Source organism: Schistocerca americana, chromosome 1 (assembly GCF_021461395.2).
Source record: "Schistocerca americana isolate TAMUIC-IGC-003095 chromosome 1, iqSchAmer2.1, whole genome shotgun sequence".
Classification (NCBI taxonomy): domain Eukaryota; kingdom Metazoa; phylum Arthropoda; class Insecta; order Orthoptera; family Acrididae; genus Schistocerca; species Schistocerca americana.
The window spans coordinates 198,381,807-198,408,671 of record NC_060119.1 but is presented as its reverse complement, the minus strand read 5'-3'; positions in this window follow the sequence as shown (position 1 = coordinate 198,408,671).

The following is a 26,865-nucleotide window of genomic DNA, read 5'->3' as shown; positions in this document are numbered from 1 at the left end:
TTGTGTTTGTGATGAAAGCAGTCTGAAGCTTTGCAGCGTGTATGGTGGACTTTATTGTGAATAACTTTCACATCTCAACGCTTACAGATGTATTTTGCTGATTGTAGCATCTACTCGCTGACAATTTTAAACAGGCTGTGTATTGTGTGTAAATCTGTAACAATTACTTAGCAAGTAAGAATCGTATTATCTGCTTTGCTGATTGCAATAGCCAATTACTGACCGTTTTAAGTAGTCCGTGGGTGTTCCGTATATTCTATTATAACTATCAGAAACCATGTTTGTATTTTACCGCTATGCCTTCACTACATTTCACAAACATTGTAAAAATTTACATATGTTGCTCTTAAATGTATCATGTGTTGTCGATGGTTGAAGCGAACCGCTTTCTGACAAGTTCGTTGTTTACATCGGTATAGTGATTTTAATCGTTGAAATCTTTGTATTCTCAGTAACTTTTATCGGCCATACAACACTTCCAATTGTATGCCTGTTGTAGGTAACTGGTACTGCTACTTGGTATGTTGTAATAAAAAAAAAACTACGTATCTTTTTTACAATTATAAAAATTTTAAAAGTAGGTTATCGCCTAACGTTTATGTACTACATAAAGACGGAAAATATATATTTATTATGTATCGACGTTGTTACGTAAAAGACTGCTACCACCAGATGGTACCCCTACACACTATGTAGTCCGTTTGAGTACTGCTCGGCAGTGTACCGTTAGTTGCCAGCACCGACACAGTAGGAGATACCCTATGAGCCAAATGTATTTGACAACAAACTTTCGTGCGTGTTTGGCACAACTTTTGTGAGTGTTTGTCACTCTCATGGTTTTATTGTATAATTAAAACGTCTCACTGGCGTGACTACTTTAACAAAGTATGTACACGTCGTTCAGTTAACATTTTTGGACTGTATTTTCCATATTCTTTTTTTATTTATATTAGACTCTTTTACAAACATGTCCTTGACTAAATATATTACACAGACCAGTGGTTACAACCTTTCTTAGACCATTACTCCTGAATGCAATTAGGCATTAGCTAGTAGCCCCCACCTCCCAGACCCCCCCTCCCCCCCCAAGCTGTTGCTCGCCCTTCACTCTATTATCACTAACTTTAGCACCTAACTCAGCTGTGGAATGGAAGACTTTTCTTGGAACACTTATTTTTTAAAATGATGAAATATGAAAGATATTTATGTAGTGGGTGTGTGTGTGTGTGTGTGTGTGTGTGTGTGTGTGTGTGTGTGTGTGAGAGAGAGAGAGAGAGAGAGAGAGAGAGAGAGAGAGAGAGAGAGAGAGAGAGGAAGAAATTCGTGGTGCATCGCAAATGCTACCCACAAATCCTTCTCAGATAATCCTTCCGTAGTGAATGCAGACACTTCCTACAAAACGAACTTCCCCTGTATTCCTCCTCTCCATTGCGCCTCTTGCATGACCTGCACACTGCAACCCCATTTAAAATCAAACAAGTTAAAATGTGTACACTACACTTGCTTTTCGTAAATCACTTGTTGCTGCACTCCTTTCTTCTGAACTGGCAGAAATTGGAAGACTTACGGCTGTTAATGCTTTGTGTCTGACCACAGCCACTCAAAGTGATAGCAATAGTAACAGAAGTAGTGGTAGTGGGAATAGTGGTGATATGACGATGATGTGATGATGTGTACAGCACCAAAGTAGCCATTGTGTAGTTACCGCTATGTTGTGCTGTCAATTAATGCATTTATCTGTTTCGAAGCGACTAATGAAGAAATTTATCTACTAGGGGTACTACCTACAACTTGCAGAAGACATTTTCTTGAGATATTTAGCATTTGTTACGTGTATTTCTCACTTTTGTAATCATCAACTTACAGGACAGAGCACAACGTACGTGTGCGGTGGGTGGACTACGGGAGGAACCTGTAACCTCCATCGCATTAATGATACTGAGAACGAAAGTATAGTAAATATTACAGTCTTACGAAATTGTGATAATAGTAATGAACTTTTGAAAATAATTTAGTTTATTGACTAAAACAGAATCGAATAGTTTGGTTTTTACCTCTCAGAAAATTTCATATTACTCCTTAGGAGGCAAATACGTCCAGGCTGGCAACCACTGACACCGTGGCCCAATGGTCTACATATGTAGATGGTATGTAATTCGTGTATTGCACTTTCTTCTTGATAACGGATAATGATTATGAGACTGTTAAAAAATGTTTGTGATAGTTTTTCACGTCTGAAGACGGCAGTTTAACTTGTCGAAACTAGGTGTGTATAGCGATCTGGAAAAATAAAGTTGTCTAGTAAGGAAAGTACATTATTTAAATCCAGAAATCGCTCTCCTGCTGACAGCGTCCGGTAACCATAACAAAGAAAAAGCTGCTGAAGAACACTTAGAATATTGCTGCTAACTACACACACGTGTTAAAAATAAATAAAAATGAGTTTCAGGGAATGCATTATCAGGAATATAGCGAAACACAGTTGCTACAACTAAACATATATTTTATTATTTGTATTTTTTATAGCTGTAAAACAACGTAATGATACTTCAAGTGAATCACACAGTAGTCTCAAGGTTCTCACAGGCGTCCGTTGCGTCACTATTTATACACACGATTCACTCTTGTTCCGTGTTGACTGTAATCTCCTCCCTGAGGAGCCAGTCGATGAACTCCTCGAAGCCCTCGTACCTCTGGCACCAGAGCTCCAGCAGGTGGTCGATGTCTGGGCGGTCGACGACGTCCCTGAGCCAGCGCTGGTGCCTATTGATGGTGGCCTTCTTCAGCAGCCAGAGCCTCCTCTGGTGGCACTCGAAGCTCCGGGCCTCGGGCGTGGGAGATCGTCTCGGCATCGTCTCTGCAACACAGGAAAGGTTTCCTCCGTTTTAAAGAGAACGAGCGGACTATACAATATTCGCTGAAAACACTGTACAAACTCAAAGGTGGGGCAGCAGCACAGCCTGTTTAAAAAGCAGGCTCATGGAACCAAACCTGAATGAAGTCACAATTAGCGTAACGAGAATTGTTCGTGAAGCCTTCGACGAATTCCAGAGTACATTTATATCTACCGACCAGACATAAAATCCTAAAAAAGTTTCTTAATGTTAAATAAGTGGAAGAATCAAATCCTTCTATCCGCATACTCAGCGACCGCAACAGCCTGTAAACGGAAGATAACAGAGAAGAATGTAGAAAACTGTTACAGGTAGAAGATTGTACTCGTCCATTAAATCGTCCCACGAACATCAGGATGACAGATACCGAGCCAAGTGACAGCGAAAAGATAATCTACCAACATTCCTCAACATCGAAAGGGCGACAGGACCAGGCGGAATACATATACAGGGTGTTCATTTTAACTGAAGACGTTGAAGTATCTCGAAAACTAAAAGTCAGATGATAAAACATTATAATTCCAATTTATTTGTCTTGGAGAGGGACATCCAATGGCATCACACTCGCCCTTCCACCCCACTCCGTGCGTGGGTGATACATTTTGTTTGAAGCATTTTCTTCGTTCCATCACATACACCTATAGTCGGAGGACTAGAAATGGGTACACAATCGTAGCTTACGACACACTACTCAATGCCCCTTTAATATCCAGTGGCTCGTGGTAGGGCAGGGCAGGCTAATATTTCATGGCATGTAATTGGAAAACCCATTCGCAACGTCCTATTCCTCCGACTTATCGAACAAGGACTGGCCATGGCTCAAGGCGAATTCTACTCTATGTTTCCAATTAGAATAAGTGTTCAAACATAGTACCGCCACTTTCAGTACATTTAGTGATCCGCTTTTCGAATGACCGTGTACAGGAGAGAAGCATATCTGTGGTTGGCACTCGCTGGTACGACATACATTTGAAATATCTCCACAGAAAGAAATCCGGTGACCTCTGCCGATCCACCGAGCAGTGCAAACACGGTCTAATACCTCCCGTACTTCAACTGCGTAATGCCCTGGGCAACCGTCATGCTGAAACCACATATTTTGTCGAATGTCCAGGGCAACATCCTGCAGTGGTACCGGTAGTTCCTATTTCAAAACCGCTCGACATTTGCGTCCATTCAACGTGCCGTCCATAAAATACGAACCAATAAGTTTGCTCACCAATGATGCCACACCATAGTCCGGCCGCTGTGGCCGAGCGGTTCTAGGTGCTTCAGCCCGTAACCGCGCTGCTGCTACACTCGCAGGTTCGAGTCCTACCTCAGGCGTGGATATGTGTGATTTTCTTAAGTTGGTTAGGTTTACGTATTTCGAAGTCCCATAGTGCTTAGAGCGATTTGAACCATTTTTGCAACACAATACGTTAACCGACTAAGGACGTTGATTGTGAACTTACTGTAAACAGTGGGGATTGTCTACCTTCTAGTAATGCATGTTATGCCGGTTAACTCTGGGATAGCTTGTGAAAGTAGACTCGTCGGAAAATGGTACCTAGCCATTTGTTGACATAACCATTCACAAAACACTGACCAGTTAAGGAAATCGGCGCCACGAAGTTCTGGATGCACTGGCACCTAGCGTGGACGATGGACCTACTTATGACGATGCGGTATTGTGACAATACTGCCAACGGACATAACGAAATCGCGGTGTAATTGCCTGGCGCTTGTCTACTACCTTCTCCTATAACACATTTGCTTTTTTTCCTATCTTCGGTCTGTACATTACCATCACACACAAAGGCGTGTGTAAAAGAACAAACGGGTGGGAGCTTCCCTGGAAAATGTTGGGTGAACAAGGCAACAAACAGCAGCCTCAATATTTCTCCTACATTCTCCGTAAATCAGGATCGTTTCAGTTTTGTCTTCTGCGGTTGCAACATTCGTCGTCCACTTGCACGTCTGTTCGCCAAATGGTAGTTGGGTGTTCAGGCAGCAAACACTGTGAAGGAATTGTAATGTTTAGAGCCCCGATGTGTTCTACGTCTGCACGATTTCTTATGTCCGGTGGCAGTGTACTGCCTGTTACGATACGTCATAGTTCGCTACACGGCCACGGTGATGCTTCCAGTGGTCCCATGTTCAGTGTGTCGGAGCAATACAAAGCTGAGGATGGGATTTCCAATTAGAAGCTGAGGAATACTGGTCTGTCCTGCCCTCGCAGCGTGAGGGTGGGTCCCTCGTGCCGTTGGACATTCAAATCGTACATTACGATTGTTTAGCCATTTCTATTCCTCAGATTACAGCGCCATCTGTGGCGCAACTAAAAAAAAAAAGCCTTCAGACAAAACGGATGTAGATTTTGCCGTAGAATCGTAATCTGCAATAAAAATGGATTTTCCCATTGAAGATTCCAGTTTCCCTCTACCACCCACTCACGGGGTGAAGTGGCGGGTCGAGTGTGGTATCCTTGGATGTTTCCCTCCAAGACAAATTAGAATTAAAACTTTCTTTAATCCAATCTTTAGTTTTCGAGATGTTTCACTCTCATCAATTGAAATGGACACCCGGTATGTGTTTCCACACAAACTATGAAAATGAACTTGCTCCTCCCCTAACAGCAGTCCGCCGTAGGTCGCTGAAGGATTGACGCCTTCCTAATAACGGGAAAAATGCACAGGTCATTCCTCATTCCCTTTTTGAAGGACAATATTGCTGCTCAAACGCATGCAAATATAGACACATACCGCTGACGGCAGTTTGCGGTGGAATTTTTTGAACGCTTTGTATGGTCTTTTATTACGTTTCTGGCGGGGGCGGTGCAGTGGTGGCGCATTTCGGGTTAGGTTTTCCGTGGAACCCGTATATCGCTTAATGTCCGCCCCAGTAGCTGAGTGGTCAGCGTGACGGATTGCCGTCCTCTGGGCCCGGGTTCGATTCCCGGCTGGGTCGGAGATTTTCTCCGCTCAGGGACTGGGTGTTGTGTTGTGTTCATCATCATTTCATCCCCATCCGGCGTGCAGGTCGCCCAATGTGGCGCCGAATGTAATAAGACCTGCGATATGGCGGCCGGACCTGCCCCGCGAGGGGCCTCCCGGCCAATGACGCCAAACGCTCATTTCATTTCATCGCTTAATGGAAATGCCGCAATATTTCCTCCGTAAAAATTTTCACCGTTCCAGATACGTGCTCAATCTCTTATTGTTGACGAAAGTGCGTTTATTGTTCCTCTTTTTCATAGTGGCGGGATACCGAAATGACTAATACAAGATAAAAGAACATGAAACAGAAATTTCAAAAATATTTCAAGGTGACTAGGTCAAATGGGGAAAATATACTGTAGTTTGCCCACGATGTCAGGACGTAGTTTTGTTGGGTGTGCGGGTAGTGGACGAAGCAAGGTTCGGCCACCGGGAATAACATCTCGACAGTCACATGAAGACTCGCAGTGCGTTTTCCTGTTTTCAAGGTCATTGGACAGATGCGCTTAATATTGTCTACATAACAAATAGATCTACAACTATGACGTCAATTTCAAGCTCGTTTACCTAACTTTCATTTTATGCTCTCGTACGGTAACATTATTGGAGAAGGAGAATGGCCTCTCACACGCTGAATATTTATTGGACAAAAATGAACATTGGACGTTAATACTGGCAGTCTGAGATGGGTACTGATTGTTCGCGATGTATAAAGAAGAGAGCTACGCAGCTTTAAAATTAATGACGCACGTTCAATATATAGTGTAATATTCTGTACTGTGTAATGGCGGTTCTGTGCAGTAGTTAGTTGCTGACAAGATCGAGAGATATTCAATAAACTCCCGACGAATTTCCACAAAGAACTGAAAAAAGTAAATGCCACAAGATCTTCCGAGAAAAGAAGTTCCTAATTGATCAGAAAACGCCAGATACAATGTTGTCCACAATGGCAGAGGAAACATTATTTTGATGTCATGACAGTAAGTAGTAAGTCTGTTGCACTTGCAGCAGTTACCAGATATGACTAATAAGATCAGATCAGCTGTCCTGAGAGTACACACGTTTATTTTACTTCCAACGGTTGTCACAGTACACATATAAGATCACATAATCTTTCTCTCACCATAACGTTTTGTTTCATTTACAACAGTAGTTGCAGTAGGCAAATACAACAGAACACGTATACGATGTATTACATGATTCACTTGGTTGGTTTGCGGCCGACTGAAGGGACCAGGCTACAAAGACCGTCGGTCCCTGATTCACTTGTGTAATTTGTAATAAGCTGTTACGGTTTACGAATCTATGCTCCTATTAAAGAGCCCCTGGTCTACTGAAATATTAACAGAAACCATCTCGGACTTGTTCCGCCAGTTCAGAACAGTTTCTGCTTGCGTTTCCCAAGACAAGTAACTCAGTCGGAATATATGCGAGTTTCTCACAGTCCTCGTAGCTATGAGAACGAAGTGGGCATAAATATTACTCAATACTACTGTCAGCAAGACTGGGCGTGTGAGGGCCAGTTAATTTGCCTCTGGAAAACAGTTAGAGCAGCCAATGATGCATCTTCATGTGTCTAGGGCAATATACAGTGAAACAGACACATTAAAATGTTCGCATGAATAACGTATGCCAGAAACCAGTCATTGAAAGAATTCAAAGAAGCCGGCCGTGGTGGCCAAGTGGTTAAAGGCGCTACAGTCTGGAACCGCGCGACCGCTACGGTCGCAGGTTCGAAACCTGCCTCGGGCATGGATGTGTGTGGTGTCCTTAGGTTAGTTAGGTTTAAGTAGTTCTAAGTTCTAGGGGACTGATGACCTCAAATGTTAAGTCCCATAGTGCTTAGAGCCATTTGAACTATTTGTTCATTGATTCGTACGTGGAGTAGTTTCCCAAAAGTATGAATCCATCCTTACTTAACTATTTTGTGTCTACTTCAATCATAATAGTGCTGCACGAGAAGTGGTTTAGTGAGTATCGATGCGGTGTACTTTCCTGAAGACAGACTTCTACAAATCTCTGACTGTTGACCATTTTGTTGTCGGCGCCGCTTGTAGCGCAGGGCAGTCCTACCATGATGTCCGTGAACTTGTCTCACAACCGTTGTGAGATCTTTAATAGCCCTTATTTTGAAGCCTTTTAGGAGATAATCGATAAAATTACGTAGAATGGCGCCGAAAAATAATTATTATGTTCTTTCATTCAAAAGCAACGAAATGTCTTCCTGAAGCTTCAGTAAAACGTAATCTCACAATAACGGACATTCTGCATTACAAATAATATATCCGGTAGGATGACACAGAGAATGAACGGGAAGAATCAATAAATTTAATGTGGTTGTAATATTTCTGGCTCATTCAGCCATCATATTAGGCTCCAGGAAGCTATTATCAGGGCAGTGGAGGTGCAAAAAGCATAGAGATGACGCAATGTGGGATGAGGTACCGATGACAGATGTTAGATTCGGTACCATTCCAGTGAGAAAGACCGCCTGCATGATGCTGCTGCTCTGTGATTGGCTGCTGCGTTAAACTTTAGTTGCTATTATTAATTAACCTGTCATCAAAATTACATCATTTTTAAATAAACATCTCTCAACAGCCAGCTATCAATCAGTAATTTCAAAATTATTCAAATCAAAGTATTACTAAATCAAAAGACTGACGATATTACTGCCGATGCACTTCGGTGGCGTTCGGGTCACGCCTTGCTGGCTTGGCGCGCGCGAAGTGTCTCGGGCAGTCCGGCTCTCCAGTTCTGACCGTTCCAGTAGGTAGACATATTGTCTGTGACAGGATGTATTTCATGTTATTTTAGCCAGATATAATGACTGTGGAAAGATATGTTCAATACGTTGTGATCAGGAACAGTTTCTCGTGTCTATATCAATAAAAAACGCGAGTGGCATCCCAAATGAGTTACAGTTTATTCGTAGCAGCACTTCCTTGTGAAGTTAATTTCAGCTTCAAGAAAAAGAATCCACGACTTGCGTGCTGTTTTCTGCGCTGGGGACATCGTCATCATGAAGACAGCAGGATAGTGAAATGTACAAGAACTTATGTATTCCACACAGAGCAGTGGAAGAAACAACTAGGCACCTCACGTATACTGCATGCAGAGTACAAATGTACTCAGTGACACGTCATCTGCAGTAATGCAGAAGAGGTAAAGAAGGATGAGAGTATTAACACTATCTTTTATTCTTTTTTTTCCCTTGCCGTATGGTGCAGAGAAAATTTAAGTTGACAAGGAAACAGCAAAATAAAATTACCTCGCAGGGAAATAAGCGGAAACTGAGACAATACCGATAAGAAGTAATACGAAACGTGTGAGCTTGAGAAATTACATGACGAATTATACAATAATCTTAAATGTGAGAAAGTACGTGAACAACAGTTTTGAGGGCATTCGGAGGCGTGCTGGTGGAGTTGGTGGGAGGGGGGCAATGTTTATACAAATTTCCGGGGTAAATCCTTGACTCTTGCTAAGAACAACCGCTAGTTGGTACGGAACGCCCGACCACTGACAGCAAAGGTAAAGTAGAGGACGGGACGTGTTAACTGCAGCGAACCATGTGCACCGACGCTCTGTATGCATTCGACAGTTTATGCGGTACGATGTTCGAAGGACGTTGTTGTGGGACGGAATAGTGCGACAGTCCGTGCGGTACGGCAACATATCTGTAAGGTACCATTTGAGAATTTAGGATCGCGCACGAGCAGTTGGACGGTTAGAATCCGGTCAAAGTGAGACTACTGTGGCCAAAGCAACGCATATGTTTGTGTGTGTGTGTGTGTGTGTGTGTGTGTGTGTGTGTGTGTGTGTGTGTGTGCAAAAGCATCATCTCGTGATTAAAAAAGTTCGCTGAAGGTGGAAATGTCTGGAAGCATGCCGATGACCGTACGCTGACCACCACTCCGCAGGAGGAATTATACGTAGCCTTGGTGGCGATAAGCAACAGATATCTCACCCCTAGGCAGACATTGAAACCGCTACCGATGCACTGCTCTGACAGAACCGTTTTCGACGATTAAATCAGGTTGGTGCTATGCACGGAACCCTGTTAAATGTAGTGTCAATAAAATCCTTTCTGGATGCTGACCGCATTGTCAATATACAAGATTGTCCGACGTTACGTCCGCTATTGCAACTAGTCTTCCTCGGGGCTGTGCTCAGCCGACTGCTGAATGAGAGAGACTTAAGATTTTACATAGTAATGTGATAGTGTACTTGAGGATAGGAGGAAGGGTGTCAGGCGATCTTAATTGATCTGTATATTATCCCTTGTCGGTGGTGGATAAAGATGTATTGATTGACGTTTACATTATTTCTTGCCATTGGTGGAAACGGGCGAATTAGATTGACTTTCCTCGTTATGACACAATTGAAGGGCGTTCTGTTTTAATCGTTCAAAACCTTTCAAAAGCCAAGATGGCATCAAATAGTTATTTTTTTATTCAAGGCAACCGGTTTCAACTCTCTTAGCTGTTAACTTGAGTTCTTAAACTTTTTTGTAGTAAAACATGTTCATTTTTCGTTGTCCCCATGCACAATATGTCAAGTCGATAAAACTCAGCACAATATAAACGTTCATCATCGCTAAAATATTTAAAATCACACAGCATCTTGTCCATGAGACCATGTCCATATACATATTGCTCATAGATGCTTGCTACATGAAACAAATGCGATAGACAATAGCAATTCTGTTTACATTTGCTGAACACATACTTGGGTGTGTCCAGCATATGTAAACAAATGTGCCATTGTGTACCGTATTTGCACCATGTAACGGGCATCTGTGGTAACTTTTCTTTGAAATTTGTCGTAACGTGCTATGGGACCAAACTGCAGAGGCATCGGTCCTTAGGCTTACACACTATTAAATCTAACTTACGCTAAGGACAACACACACATCCATGTCCGAGGGAGCACTCGAACCTCCGACGGGGGGAACGAGCATCTGAGAGAATATTTATATGGAGATGACATTTTTGACATGATGCTGTGTATTTTTAAACGTTTTAGCGGTGGTAAACGTTTATAATGTGCTGAGGTTTATCCAATTGACGTCTTGTGCATGAGGTCAGCGTAAAACCAACATGTTTAACTACAAAAAAAGTTTAAGACCCGAAGATGACAGCTAAGACTGTTGAAACCGGTTGTCTTGAGTAAAAAAAATATTTTGTGCGATCCTGGCTTTTGAATGGTTTTTAACAAGGCGAATTAGGACTTGGCGGTAGCTGTGAGATAATTCTGTTTACTTGTTGCCATGTATGGACTGTAGTATGCTGCGCCCTGTATACGTACGACCACCACTGTCTCCCGCGCGCTTGTGGGAGTATAAAGAAAAGCCACCAGCACGGTCAGATACTTCCATGTGTCCGTCAATCATCATCCTACGCAGTAGCAGTCCGTCCTTCACACTTCAACCAGGAGGGCCCACAAGATCAGCGATGACGAACACAAGAAGCCGGAATTACGAAGCCCGTTTTGGGGGTCAGTGGTTTTTGCAAGAATGTGAGATCTACAACTATGACGACAAAGGATGAAGGCAATAGGGAAGAGCACAAGGAAACGCAGAACATCGCCCCACTGCCATATGTATAAAGGATCACTGAACGTGTACACAAAAATCTCCGCCCATCCGGCATCAAGCCAATCTTTCGGGTCAATAACAAAATAAAAGGTGTTCTAGGCTCAAGGAAAGATGCGGTCGACAAGCTAAATACAGAAATAGTCTACGAAATCGGTTGCGAAAGTGCACTGGTGTATGTAGGGGAGGCGGGACGGCCGATAAGCACACGAATTGCAGAGCACGAACGATATATCCGTCTGGGACAACGCATCACGTCAGCGGTGGCGGAACACCAGCATGAGTGCTGTAAGGAAATACGAGGGCAGTTCAATAAGTAATGCAACACATTTTTTTCTGAAACAGGGGTTGTTTTATTCAGCATTGAAATACACCAGGTTATTCCCCAATCTTTTAGCTACACAACACTATTTTTCAACGTAATCTCCATTCAATGCTACGGCCTTACGCCACCTTGAAATGAGGGCCTGTATGCCTGCACGGTACCATTCCACTGGTCGATGTCGGAGCCAACGTCGTACTGCATCAATAACTTCTTCATCATCTGCGTAGTGCCTCCCATGGATTGCGTCCTTCATTGGGCCAAACATATGGAAATCCGACGGTGCGAGATCGGGGCTGTAGGGTGCATGAGGAAGAACAGTCCACTGAAGTTTTGTGAGCTCCTCTCGGGTGCGAAGACTTGCGTGAGGTCTTGCGTTGTCATGAAGAAGGAGAAGTTCGTTCAGATTTTTGTGCCTACGAACATGCTGAAGTCGTTTCTTCAATTTCTGAAGAGTAGCACAATACACTTAAGAGTTGATCGTTTGACCATGGGGAAGGACATCGAACAGAATAACCCCTTCAGCGTCCCAGAAGACTGTAACCATGACTTTACCGGCTGAGGGTATGGCTTTAAACTTTTTCTTGGTAGGGGAGTGGATGTGGCGCCACTCCATTGATTGCCGTTTTGTTTCAGGTTCGAAGTGATGAACCCATGTTTCATCGCCTGTAACAATCTTTGACAAGAAATTGTCACCCTCAGCCACATGACGAGCAAGCAATTCCGCACAGATGGTTCTCCTTTGCTCTTTATGGTGTTCGGATAGACAACGAGGGACCCATCGGGAACAAACCTTTTAATATCCAAACTGGTGAACAATTGTGACAGCACTACCAACAGAGATGTCAAGTTGAGTACTGAGTTGTTTGATGGTGATCCGTCGATCATCTCGAACGAGTGTGTTCGCACGCCCCGCCATTGCAGGAGTCACAGCTGTGCACGGCCGGCCCGCACGCGGAAGATCAGACAGTCTTGCTTGACCTTGCGGCGATGATGACACACGCTTTGCCCAACGACTCACCGTGCTTTTGTCCACTGCCAGATCACCGTAGACATTCTGCAAGCGCCTATGAATATCTGAGATGCCCTGGTTTTCCGCCAAAAGTAACTCGATCACTGCCCGTTGTTTGCAACGCACATCCGTTACAGACGCCATTTTAACAGCTCCGTACAGCGCTGCCACCTGTCGGAAGTCAATGAAACTATACGAGACGAAGCGGGAATGTTTTAAAATATTCCACAAGAAATTTCCGGTTTTTTCAACCAAAATTGGCCGAGAAAAAAAATGTGTTGCTTTACTTATTGAACTGCCCTCGTAATATTCCGCGAAGCCCGCGTACAGGTGAAACAGCCATTTAAATTCAGGAGTAAGAGGCGATAGAAGTAGCTAAGCGACCGGCCAACATGAAGAGAGGACGGTTATGGGCTTCCGGCGTCTTGGCTGCCAGCAGTGACAACGCTAAGGGGGGAAAGCGCTCGCAAAGCAACAACAACAGGCGCGTGAGAGACCACGGTGGTCGTACATACACACAGCTCAGGCACACCGCAGCCCGCACCTGAACACAAGTGAACAGCGCTGCGTCACAGCTACCGCCCGTTTGAATTCGCTTGTTTCCACCAATGGCAAGGAATAATGTTAACACCAATAAAGCACGTCTTTATCCGCCAATGACAAGGAATAAAATGATCAATAAAGAACGTCTAGCACCCCCGTTCCTATCCTCTAGCACTCTCTCACATTACGTAAACAGGTTCATACACTACTGTTTAAGATTTAAAGTCTTTCTCATTCAGCAGTCGGTTGATCACAGCTCTGAGGAAGGCCACTTGCCACAGTGGCCGAAACGTCTGGCAGTTTTATATATTGACAATGCAGTCAACAGCCCAGAAGAATTTTGTTGGCCGTGACAACAGCCGCGGAAGGCTATACCAACATCTGTTAAATACATTCCACTTCAGTCACGCCATTCTAGAGAAAGAGTTCGTTGGTATAGGGAGCATATTGAGTAGGGTCAGCACCAGCGGTCTAGACTGAATCTGGCCACCAATTAGTTTGAAGGGAGAGGGGAAAGTTTTATTCACCACAGAATGTTCATGAACGCCATCAGTAAGGTCTACACGTTATGGTGTGGGCAGGTGAACGCCGCTTCAAACCTTTGGCGAGGTACCGTTATAGCACAGCGGTATTGTAGGGAGATTATTCTGGATCATGTCACTTTGTTAAGGATTGCGGTATGCCCCAACGGCAAGTTTAAGGCAGAAAGTATCCGCACATATTGGACCACTGAGTTGTCGGTCTGGAAAGTGAAGATGTCGAACGTATGGAATGGCCTGCGTACTCCTCAAATCTAAGCTGTATAGGTCATGCCTACGATGCTCTTGGCAGACGTGTTTCTCAATAAAAACTCCCTCTTCGAAGCGTGGAAGAACTGAAAACCGCCTTGAGAGAAGAGTGCAACAATATATCCCAAAGACTCGTCAACAGTTCGGTACTCAACATGAATAAGAGGTGCAAAACGCGCATTAGTGTCCGAGAATCATGTGAAACATGACGTTACTTACGTCTGTTATCTTGCTTTCCCATGTGGTGGTGAACTCTGTATCCTTTTTCCGTATAAATAAACCACTCCACATCTTACGTACGTACTGTCGTTCATGTTGTCCATCTTTGCCTGTGATTATTCCTGTCCAACAATGTCTGTGTTCTCTAGTAAATGTCGAGCAAGGTATATTTTAATATATCTTAGTTATAATTCCCAAAATGAGAATAGGTGCGTAGCTAGTTTCGCATGATTCATATCAAAAAACCAGCGGCAAGCACGCTTAGACGATCTCCTAAATATAGACAGCTGCTGTTCGGTCTCTGGCGCTCGCAGGCTGGCGTCACCGAACAACGTACCGGTATATACCGTACATGTGTGTTCAGGAAAAAGTCCGATCTGACCCAAATTTTTCCGGGGTTTTAAAAGTGTTTGTCCGTGGTCGGCAATCTAAGAGACAGTAGGCTTCACCTCACAGCTGCTACGCGCCGCGAAAGAGTTTTGTTATGTGAACGGCCACCAATCGCAGTTAAGTATTTGCAAGGCATAGAGTACAGTGTCCAATAATAGACACCCATTGTCATTTTAGACCTTTCAGGTACTGAGCGCTCAAAAATTTAGCTAAAGTATTTCTTCATGTCCCGAAAAGACTGATTACAACATGCTTTCTTTTCTGTCACGTGAAGGGAAAAAAATTCCTCATCGTACTTAAATTAGAATGTAGACTAAACATCATTATATTAAGCTTCTGAAAGCAGGTGGCATGAGATCTGAGTTTAGAGTCGTTGGATTCGTGACGGCCAATAACACGTATATAATTCCCCCACACGTTTGTGTGTCGAAGGCTCTGACGGAAGTGATAGTTTGAACGAACTTACCCAGTCCCTAGCAACCAGTCGAATTTCCACTGTGGAACGCAACTCCTCTTAGTTTTTCTCTGTGATCGGCAGCTGCTTGTCAGACCATAACAACGTTGGCTGACGGTAAGAAATATGTGTACGGGGTCACAGTAAGGTCCCGAAGTTCGTGCTTATCCTGTTGATTATTAACACTGGCGACTCACATTTTCTGTTAGATGGAAGATGAAAGCTCTTCACTGTGTAGATACTGTATGCATTAACGCGGAGAGCAAATCTCTAGAAGACTGGGATATATGCGAGCAGCTAAAGGATTGCGCTAAAAAAATGAATTATACGAAAACAGTTTTTTCTTACAGCCAAATCATATTTAGGAACATAGAGCATCCTCACGTGGGTAACCTATTTATGATTGCTATAGTTTCTACATTATTATAATATTGTTGTTGTTGCTGTTGTTAACGGTTGAGGCGGGGGGGGGGGGAGTGACCAGGAGGTTACCCCCCCCCCCCCTCTCCTGTCACCTAAGTGAAATGCCATACCACACACCACCTAATTGCCGCGTAGTGAAAGATATTTTGATTATCAGTCTTATGGCAAAAAAGGGAAAAGCTCGGTTAATAGTCAACAGGGCTATCGATATATTAAATTCTCAGTATAACGATAACATTATCATCGCTAATCGCCGCTCACCTGTACTTCAGTGAAGACCAAGTATTGCACATTGTTGGCCTCTTAATGAGTTCAGTAGTTTTTTTCTTTGTTTCTTTTTTTTCTTTTTTTGTTGTTGATCAGTTCATACTTGCAGTTGAATTAAATGTAAATGCTCTCGTATATTGCTTTTCTTCTGCGCGCTGTTGTGATATTATGTAACTACAGGTAAGTTTGTAACACGGAAGAAGAGGAAAATCTAGTTTGGTTTCTCTTCTTGCACTACGACAAGTTAACAATACGTACATGCTACTATAATATCCTAATTACCTATCTGCAGCAGTTTGTTAGCACTGGATTGGTTATTTTGACCTGATAAAGATATGGGGTTGAAATATTTCAGCATTGACAAGGCTGCGAAGCGGTAAACACAACTACAAATAAAATTAAATTAAAATCAGTAGACAAAAATTAACTTGGATTGGCCTGTGTCGCCCACAGATTGCGTTTATCAACAAAAATATTGTCCAAACAGCGATGGTTGCATTTCTTTAAACAAACAAAAAAATTGCTAGAAGCTCTATCATTAGTGGCCAAAATGGCAAAATATTGCTCATTCTGGGCACCATGACGGTACTTAATTACAAAAACGAGTTCTGATACGGAACGACGGGGGCCAGGTTTGTGGAGAGCAGAAGGGCTATATTATGACAACATATTCTATAGTTCGTTTGTTTCTAAAAGATTTTTTCGGAAGATTGTTTGAATTCGTCCGAGCTGACTGCTCAATACATACACGCCCTCGCCCTTCCCTCCCCTTCGCCCCATACTCTGTTTACGCTCTTCTAACGCTATAACATGCATTTTCAGATGTTCTATGATTATGTTCAGACTGAAATGTTTTAATAGTTGTAGAAACAATTATAAAAGCAATATTTTTTCGTTACCTTTGCAACAGTACTTATCGCGATTTGGGGAATATTACCTATTTCTCAGACAGACAGTATTTAATTTTAATCTTGGTTTGCATAAGGTTTAGAAAATATGCGTTGTCCAACGATATTTACGTTGGAAGGCAGCTAGCGATATTCATTTTGTATTATATATCATAAAGATGTCTCCTTCGTGGAAAGGCATTATATCTTGTCTTCAAGTTTTATTGTAAGAAAGATGTTCTTCTATGAAATGTCTTATTCGCAATGTCCTTCGAAAAATGAGGCCAGCTATCACAACTCCAACGCACTTGTTAATAAACATGATAGAAGTGATGATGTATGTTGCAAATCAAACTGGAGCTATTTAGCATAAAAGACTGTATAACCATTTATCATGGATAAACACAGTCATTTGCGATGTCGCATACATTTCAAGTCTAGTTGAAATCGATGCGTGAATCTATTCCACTTTGTTTTATGAATAAATTTGGTTGCTATTATTTCAAACTGACTGTTGAAATAATAATTCAAAGAGAAGTTCTTGATTGCTTAAGGAGGTTGAAGAATGTTAGTGAAATGAAGACAAGTAATTTGAGATTTAACCGAGGAACAAACTGATGAAAATATACAGTATATTATACTTGTTCAAGAAAGGTTCTTCTTGCTTAATTTTAGAGCCCAAACACTATTTGTGTTAAGACCTCCCGAAGCCACATTATGTACATAAAATTAAAAAAATAAATAATTTGTTTTCAGAATGAATAAAAACAAGAGCCTATTTAAGGTCCTCTTTAATAAACTGGACCTCTCCTTTCACAAAATCCTGGCTGCGTCCTCGCTTGGAAGAACGAACACTAGCTACAACGATCTATAGACCGCCATCCGCTTATTGTTAACTATAGTACTGTTGCAGCTCGTTGAATCTCAAACAACGTGTCTGACACAATTTGCGACTCGCTAGTAGATGTACGCAGTGAACATTGTTTATCAGTTTTCCTGGCTATATTTACTACATTCCTAACATTCTTACAGTCGAAATGGTCAAACGCGGTTTAATATAATGGCGGAATTCGATAAACGTAGTAGTTTTACTTTTTGTAACATTGCTGTTAGTAAATTTCATCACTGGAGCGATTGTAATCCGAAATTATGACCACACTAAGTGACCACAGTAAGTGACTTACCCGCGATGATTCCACAAAGAGCAGTTACTATATCTAGGCCTAGTATTGTGTTGTATAATTGTGATAGACTGAAATTAATCCACTGTGAAAATAGCAGCGATATAGCCGTCAGTCATCATTGCCTTAAGATTACTCCGGAACTGCAAAGAAACCTTGTTCCTTCAGAAACATAAAGCGGATATTAACATAACTTTGAGCTAGTACAGGGATTTGATGGAGCTTGATCTTCTGCGCATCTATACCGTTTTACGTTAATTGCTTATGGAAATGGTTGTTGCGGATACGACTCTTAAAAACTAACCAGTATCAACACAAGACGCTGATGTTTGTGAGGGAGAAATGCACTCCAAGCAAGTCAACACACTGACTGGACCACAGAAGACACCAACTGCGCTGCATCAACATCACCGTTACACCCATTTCCTGTTGAAAGAACTCTAACAGAATTCAGAATTTTCGATTACCTTAAGTTTATCCAATCAATGTTTATGTGGCCAATTCCCGATAACCTGAGTTCTCGCTCTTTTAGTTGGTCTATATACTACAAGTGTATTTCGATACTCAGGAAGTTTCCAGGAATAAAATTAGGTTACCTAGACTAACCCATTTGTATTGTTATCACTTATGAAGATAAGGAAGAATAACAGAATCTTTTGAATGTAATGAACAATCTGCCGAGGAGAGCGTAAATGAAAGTACTGAAGATCTGCAGAAATGTGATTAGTGACAAAATTAAAATTGTGGACTACGCAGTATATGAAGTGAAGAAATTCTCGTATCTCCAAAACAAAATAATGCAGGTGAATTAAAAAACGATCTAAGAAGCGGACTAACATACAAAAATATAAAAGAAACGGTTTTTCTTGTCAAAAGGAGTTACCAGCAACAATCATAGGTCTTAATTTGAGAAAGAAATTTCCATCACTGTATGCTTTGATCACGACGTTGTAACTACGTAAAATATTCCTGGAGCGTGGAGAAGCCATAAAAGAAGAGACTGGGAACGAATGAGTTATGGTGGTACAGAATAATTTCTGATGTTACCAGTCCACTTCATTTTCGAAACCAAAGACATACTCTGCAGAAAAAGGAAGCAAAACGTGGAAAACACCAACTGGAAGAAAAGAGAGGAGCAAAAGGTATGTATTTCAAAATCAGGGAATAATTTTTAGAATATTAGATGGTCCAACACGAGTCGTAAATTACAGGTGAAGGTATGAAGTACAAATATCTGAGGACGTTGGTTATAAGTGCTACTCCAAGATCAAGAGCATGTCGTACTTTATGAAACTATGGAGCATGCTGATTTAAAAAAATTAAAAAAGGGCGTCATGTATCTGCAACAAATCATGTAGCTGGTGTGTCATCCCCAAGGAATAAAATTGGGTGGCTACCTCGTGTAAAGGCCAGTACGTTTCAGTTCTCATTAGTTACTTGAAAACGGTAAAAGAAAGAAGTCAAAAACTGTAACCGATAGCAAAAATTGGAGAATCGTAGACCATCTACTATAAGACAGGTCAGATGACCGATTCCACAGATTCCTCACATGTTTTGGAGTTCAGAGAGAGAGCCGCGCGAGATTAGCCGAGCGGTCTTAGGCGCTGCAGTCATGGACTGTGCGGCTGGTCCTGGCGGAGGTTCGAGTCCTCCATCGGACATGATTGTGTGTGTTTGTCCTTAGGATAATTCAGGTTAAGTAGTGTGTAAGCTTAGAGACTGATGACCTTAGCAGTTAAGTACCATAAGATTTCACACACATTTGAACATTTTGAGTTCAGAGAGAGGAAAGTCAAGAGGATGAACGGCTTATAGCAAATAACCAAAATAGCAGATAAAATGCAGCAAGGTTGTGAGAGAGAAGATAACGAACGTCGCTTTATCATCTAAGTGCACCTAGGGGCCAAAATATCGTATAGTTCTCAGTTAAAACCACACATGGCTTGAGCATAGCGGAAACATTGGATATGTTCGAAAGAAGGTATCTAATGGATATTTTAAAGAGAGGCAGAAAAATACCCCGAAATATCTTGAACCTTATTACTCTAATATCTTGTAATGTCAAACTGCTGCACAACTTTACCATTAATTCCATGAGATTAAAATTAAACTATTCCTTCGTACGCTTTCTACTGACAACACGCTATGGGATATTAAAGAAGCCTTCCTCGAAACGGACACTCAACTGCTTTTGCAGACGAAAATGTCTTAAGATTATGTAATTTGTATTTTCCGATACAATGATAGTGGTGTACTAACGGCAGATTTGCTTTGATCGTGCTTAGCCCCGTGAACAAAAATCGTTACTGCAATTGTATTACTCTCACGAAAAGAATAAGTAACTCTTATAATCTTCATGGTTTCGGTTTATACTGGGACGTAGTCGGTTACATTTAAATCAAAGTTAAGTGCTCGATGTGCGATGCGTCCATTGCGATGAGGTCCTCCCGCTCATTTCGTTGATTGGCGCGCTGCCAAGAGAGAGTTCACTGAAATTTCATATGGCAGAAGATCAACCAACTTCTTCATGCACTCACAAGATGAGCAAGAATGAAAGTGCTGCTGGAATATGGCAACAGAACAAGATAGCACCTCATGCTTCAGTATTCATTGTTTTTATTTCAGAGACATTCGCCCTATTCTACAAGACTGTACAGACTAAATGAATGACGACGAAAACTACCAAAAATTTTAACTTATGAATTGCAGCCTAAATGTTTGGTTGGAACACTTGTAAAAATAATTTTAAAAAAAAAGAGCTGCCAGAAAGATGGATCGACACTAAAAGACGTATGTGTGTCACAGTTCGTCATTGACCTCCAATATCGAACTATCACTCCACTCGCGCCATGAGAATTATTTTTCCCTTATTGTGAGGATTTGTGATCAATTTCCTCAATGTGCATCCTCTTCCGACAATTTTGTGTGACTCGCGGCACCACACGCAAGCAACAGTGGACGGAGTAACACCAGACATGGTCGTGAAATTATGGCTCGCCTTTGATTACCGTCTGGAGGTTTTCACGAGTTTGGTGGAGGACATAATGAACATACGAGAAATGTAAATGAAATCATTGATTATAAGCATAATAGTAAACAAAGGCACAAGGTTCTACTGCATCTAAATAAATAATAAACCTTTGCAAAATAAAATGTTTCTCTTGAACGTACTTTGCAGTTCTATGCGTAAGTTAAAATGTATCTAAAGTCTCTGCCTTCACTCATGTAGTCTTCTAAAATCGGATAGTTTTGCTTGAAACGCCGTGCATTTTAGTAACAACCGAAGAATTAAATTCGTAAGTGTAATTTCGAAAACGAAATGCAGATAATTAGTGTGACTTGGATCCACGCAAAATACGGCAGTGACAGCTGAACTCAGACGCAACATTGTGGTCACGGTAGTGTACAACGTGAGACTCCCAGTTGCTGTTGTCTATCAGTTTCACACAGTCTGCACCTCCGTGGTCTAGCCGCGCCCAGCTGTAGAGCACAATTCCTACGTTGCCGCCCCCCCCCCCCCCAACCTAACGTGCGAATGTGCCAAACAACTCAATGAGTCATAGCAACCGGATACTTCGTTATGCGATCAACAACACTGATAAGCAAGTCGCTCAACTTGTCTCAAATTGCGACGGCGGCTCGGCAAACAAAGAGTTACAAACAAACATCTTTCAACGGAAGAACCATTCCAGCGTTCTCATGAAGGAGTTTGTTGTAACCACAGAAATATAAACCCTCGGTGAAGAACCAACTTCGGAGCCATGTCCTGCATCAATATGAGTCCACTACCCTAATCACTACAGGAAATTGCGCATAGTGTCAGTTTCCTCACATCCACACGATTAAGCTACGCGCATACTTCGCAAACCACCATTCGGTGCGTGGAGGAAGTACCCTGTACCAGTAGTAGTCATTCCGTTTCCCGTTCCAATTACAACTGGAGCCACTGTATATATCCCTCCTTACGAGCGTTAAATTTTCTTATTTTTATTTTTTTTTTTATTTATTTATTGTTCCGTGGGACCACATTTAGGAGAAGTCTCCATGGTCATGGAACGAGTCAATACATGAAATTATAACACGATTGTAGAAACAGATAAAATGAAATATAAGAAACATATTCAGGCGACAAGTCGTTAGTTTAAATAAAGAAAATCAAAAATGTACACTGGAATTTGCTTAATTTTGTATCTCTTCCAGGAGCTCCTCGACAGAATAGAAGGAGTGAACCATGAGGAAACTCTTCAGTTTAGACTTAAAAGTGTTTGGGCTACTGCTAAGATTTTTGAGTTCTTGTGGTAGCTTATTGAAAATGGATGCAGCAGAATACTGCACTCCTTTCTGCACAAGAGTCAAGGAAGTGCATTCCACATGCAGATTTGATTTCTGCCGAGTATTAACTGAGTGAAAGCTGCTAACTCTTGGGAATAAGCTAATATTGCTAACAACAAACGACATTAAAGAAAATACATACTGTGAGGGCAATGTCAAAATTCCCAGACTATTGAATAGGGGTCGACAAGAGGTTTTCGAACTTACACCATACATAGCTCGAACAGCCCGTTTTTGAGCCAAAAATACCCTTTTTGAATCAGAAGAATTACCCCAAAAAATAATACCATATGACATAAGCGTATGAAAATATGCGAAGTATACTACTTTTCGTGTTGAAATGTCACTTATTTCAGATACTGTTCTAATGGTAAATAAAGCGGCATTTAGTTTCTGAACAAGATCCTGAACATGGGCTTTCCACAACAGCTTACTATCTATCTGTACGCCTAGGAACTTGAACTGTTCCGTCTCGCTTATAACATGCCCATCCTGTCTGATTAAAATGTCAGTTCTTGTTGAATTGTGGGTTAGAAACTGTAAAAACTGAGTCTTACTGTGATTTAGCATCAAATTATTTTCCACAAGCCACGAACTTATATCATGAACTACATTATTTGATAATGTTTCAATATTACACACAAGATCCTTCACTACCAAGGTGGTGTCATCAGCAAACAGAAATATTTTTGAATCACCTGTAATACTAGAAGGCATATCATTTACATAAATAAGGAACAGCAGTGGCCCCAGCACCGACCCTTGGGGAACGCCCCATTTAACAGTGCCCCATTGGGACTGAACATCATTACCACTCTCAATATTGCGGAGGATTACCTTCTGCTTTCTGTTCTTAAAGTAGGAGGTGAACCAATTGTAAGCTACTCCCCTTACTCCATAATGTTCCAACTTCTGCAGTAATATTTTGTGGTCAACACAGTCAAAAGCCTTCGTTAAATCAAAGAAAACACCTAACGTTCGCAACCTTTTATTTAATCCGTCCAAAACCTCACAGAGAAAAGAGAATATAGCATTTTCAGTTGTTAAACCGTTTCTAAAACCAAACTGTACATTTGACAGCAAATTATGTGAATTTAAATGCTGCAGTAACCTTGTATATACTACCCTCTCAATAACTTTAGCAAACACTGATGGCATAGAAATAGGTCTATAATTGTCAACATTATCCCTGTCTCCCTTTTTATAAAGTGGCTTCACTACCGAGTACTTTAATCGGTCAGGAAACCGACCACTCCTAAAGGAAAAGTTACAGATATGGCTAAGTACTGAGCTAACATACGTGGAACAGTACTTCAGTATTCTGCTAGATACCCCGTCATATCCATGAGAGTTCTTGGTCTTTAGTGATTTAATTATTAACTCAATCTCCCTCTTGTCAGTATCATGGAGGAGCATTTCAGGTAACAGTCTCGGAACACTTTTTTCTAAGAGCGCTATAAGATTCCCTGTTGGGACTAGGTTTCTATTTAGTTCACCTGCTATATTCAGAAAGTGATTATTAAGTACTGTACATATATGCGACTTATCAGTAACACGGACATCCCCACTACGCACTGATTCTATATTCTCGACCTGTCTCTGCAGACCAGCCACTTCCTTTACGACTGACCATATGGTTTTAATTTTATCCTGAGACTTAGCTATTCTATCTGCATACCACATACTTTTTGCCTTCCTAATAACTTTTTAAACACCTTACAATACTGTTTGTAATGGGCTGCTGCATTTAGATTTTGACTGATTCTAACGTTTTGATATAATTGCCACTTTGTTCTACAAGATATTCTTATCCCTTTAGTCAGCCACCCAGGCTGCCTGTTTGTGCTAGTACCCTGTTTTGAACGTTCTAACGGAAAGCAACTTTCAAAGAGCACGAGAAAAGTCTTGAGGAAAGCATTATATTTATCGTCTACTGTATCAGCACTATAAACATCTTGCCACTCTTGTTCCTTGATAAGGTTTACAAAAGTCTGTACAGCAACTGGATCAGCTTTCCTAAAACGTTGGTAACTATATTTAACATGTGTTGCAGCACAAAAAACTTTTAGACTTAAAATATGTGCATCATGATCTGAAAGGCCATTCACCTTTTTGCTAACAGAATGCCCTTCTAATAATGACGAATGAACAAAAATATTGTCTATGGTTGTTCTACTGTTCCCTTGCACTCTCGTTGGAAAGAATACGGTTTGCATAAGATTATATGAATTAAGGAGGTCTTATCTTGGTGATCTTTACACGAAATGCACTTTGGCGACAGTAGAATCCTGCATTCAGTTTCAAATGCCGGTTCTCAAAATTTTGTCAGTAGTGTTTACTGGTTCAAATGGCTCTGAGCACTATGGGACTAAACATCTGTGGTCATCAGTCCCCTAGAGCTTAGAACTACGTAAACCTAACTATCCTGAGGACATCACACGCATCCATCTCCTAGGCAGGATTAGAACCTGCGACCGTAGCAGTAGCGCGGACTGAAGCGCCTAGAACCGCTCGCCCACAGCGGCCGGCAGTGTTTACTGGAAAGAACTTTGTTTTCCCCCTCAGAAATTCACGCTTGAGTTCCCGAAACATCTCCGTAGTACTCAGGTGTTAATCGAACCTGCCACTAACAAATCTAACAGCACTCTTCACAACTGTTTCACACGCAAGAATGTGTCGCACTTGCGTTCTACACTCAATATACTTTATAGATCAGCTACATTGTCCTAAAAATTCTCCCAATTAACTGAAGTCGACAGTAAGTCTTCCCCCTTACCCTGTTCGTTGTATTTCATATTCGAATATCAGAAGGTCGCTTTACACACACACACACACACACACACACACACACACACACACACACACACACACACACACAAATTTTTCTGGCTGCCATTAATCAGTCCAAATAGAAATTGCCTAAAACATTCTGTATCCTCCTGCAGTCACTCAACGATAACACTTCCCATGCACAACGGTGTCAAAAGTAAACAGACGGAAAAGGCTGCTCGCCCTATCCGTCAGGAAAATTCCAGCCTACATGATTTTCTTACTCACTAAGGCAAATTTTCCTATTAGTGTTCTTTACAACAGTCTGCTTCTCGTTGTGAATATACCAAACAGAAATATACCGCAAACAGAAATAAAATTTATAGTGTGTATTAGTCGAACGCTTTCAAATGTGTGTGAATTCCGAAGGGAGCAAACTGCTGATGTCATCGGTCCCTAGACTTACGCACTACTTAAAATAAAATACACACGCGCACGCAATCCGTGGCATGGCGCCTCAAACCACGCGGTTCGAAGGCTTTGCAAACTATACGGGGCTATTGGCGTACTCGAATCATTCAGAAAATACTAACGTTAGATACTATTTTTGTATCGATGATCATATTTCGTATTAGGCGTTACATATCGATACTTTTTCTTTCCTTAGCTTCCTGAAGTTTAACAGAGCTTTTACGCCACAAGTGTTTCGCTTTATTCGTTACTCCTATTTAAGTGTTATTAAATTGACAATTCTGAACCCAAAACAAGTAAAACCAAATCGAAACTTTTGTGAAGGCAAACTGTGTTTTACAAAAATGAAGTGAACTGCAGAAAACACAGATGCAGCAAAAGGAAAAAGGGTTTCCTTAATGACGAAAAATGCCTAGGGTGAAAGCGCAAGCAAGCTTAGTCGTTTTCAACCTCTGCTAACAACAAGCGTAAAATCTGTTGACTTCAAAATATATAAAAAAGCACTAATAAACACCAGTTACGCATTCATGATGCTTTGCCAAATACAAATCTGTGTGTCCCTGCGCTTAAGGCGGCAAGCAATATTATTAGAAAATAACGTTAAAATTAATTTCCAAATAACAACTTTCCGAATGAAAACTTAGTTCAAATGTCGTTTTATATAATGAAACCTGTCGTAATACTCTAATGCAATAGAACCACAATTATTTTTCAAATTGAAATAAAGCAACATAGCAGTGAGGCTTTCATTTAATTTGGTTTCGTTATTAACACAATAACGCAATATTAAGACAGAATTATCTAGAAATGCAAATATGTTTAAGATATTGTGTATTCTGCATCAGAAACGGAGCAGTAACTCTTATGCATGCCTACAACAGTGCGTATGCAAGCAGTAAATGGTAGACGCGTATAGCTGAAGCTAAAATTCGAGAACTGCTTGCAAGAGGAAAAACAACGGAAATGTGTGGTTATTAACCTCTTGCACGTACAACTGTGGACCTTAAGACTTAAGTTGAACTCTGAATTTCTAACCTTACTGAAAGGATTACCGGATTCAGAAATGTAACTTCGCATGCCACAATTCACACCTAAGCTCATTATATACCTGCTCCCATCCGTAACTGATGCTGTACAACCGGGAAAAGTACTACTTACGCTACGTTTCCGTTAGCAATATTAAATATTTAAGGAGAATCAACATTACTGCGAAGGCCGCCTTATATTTAGATACGGGCAACGAATCTCTACCGATGAAAGACGTACAGAAACACACAATATGGAACGCAGACTGTTTTGTCCCTACAAAAAAGACATTTCGTTCGTCATTACATGCTGT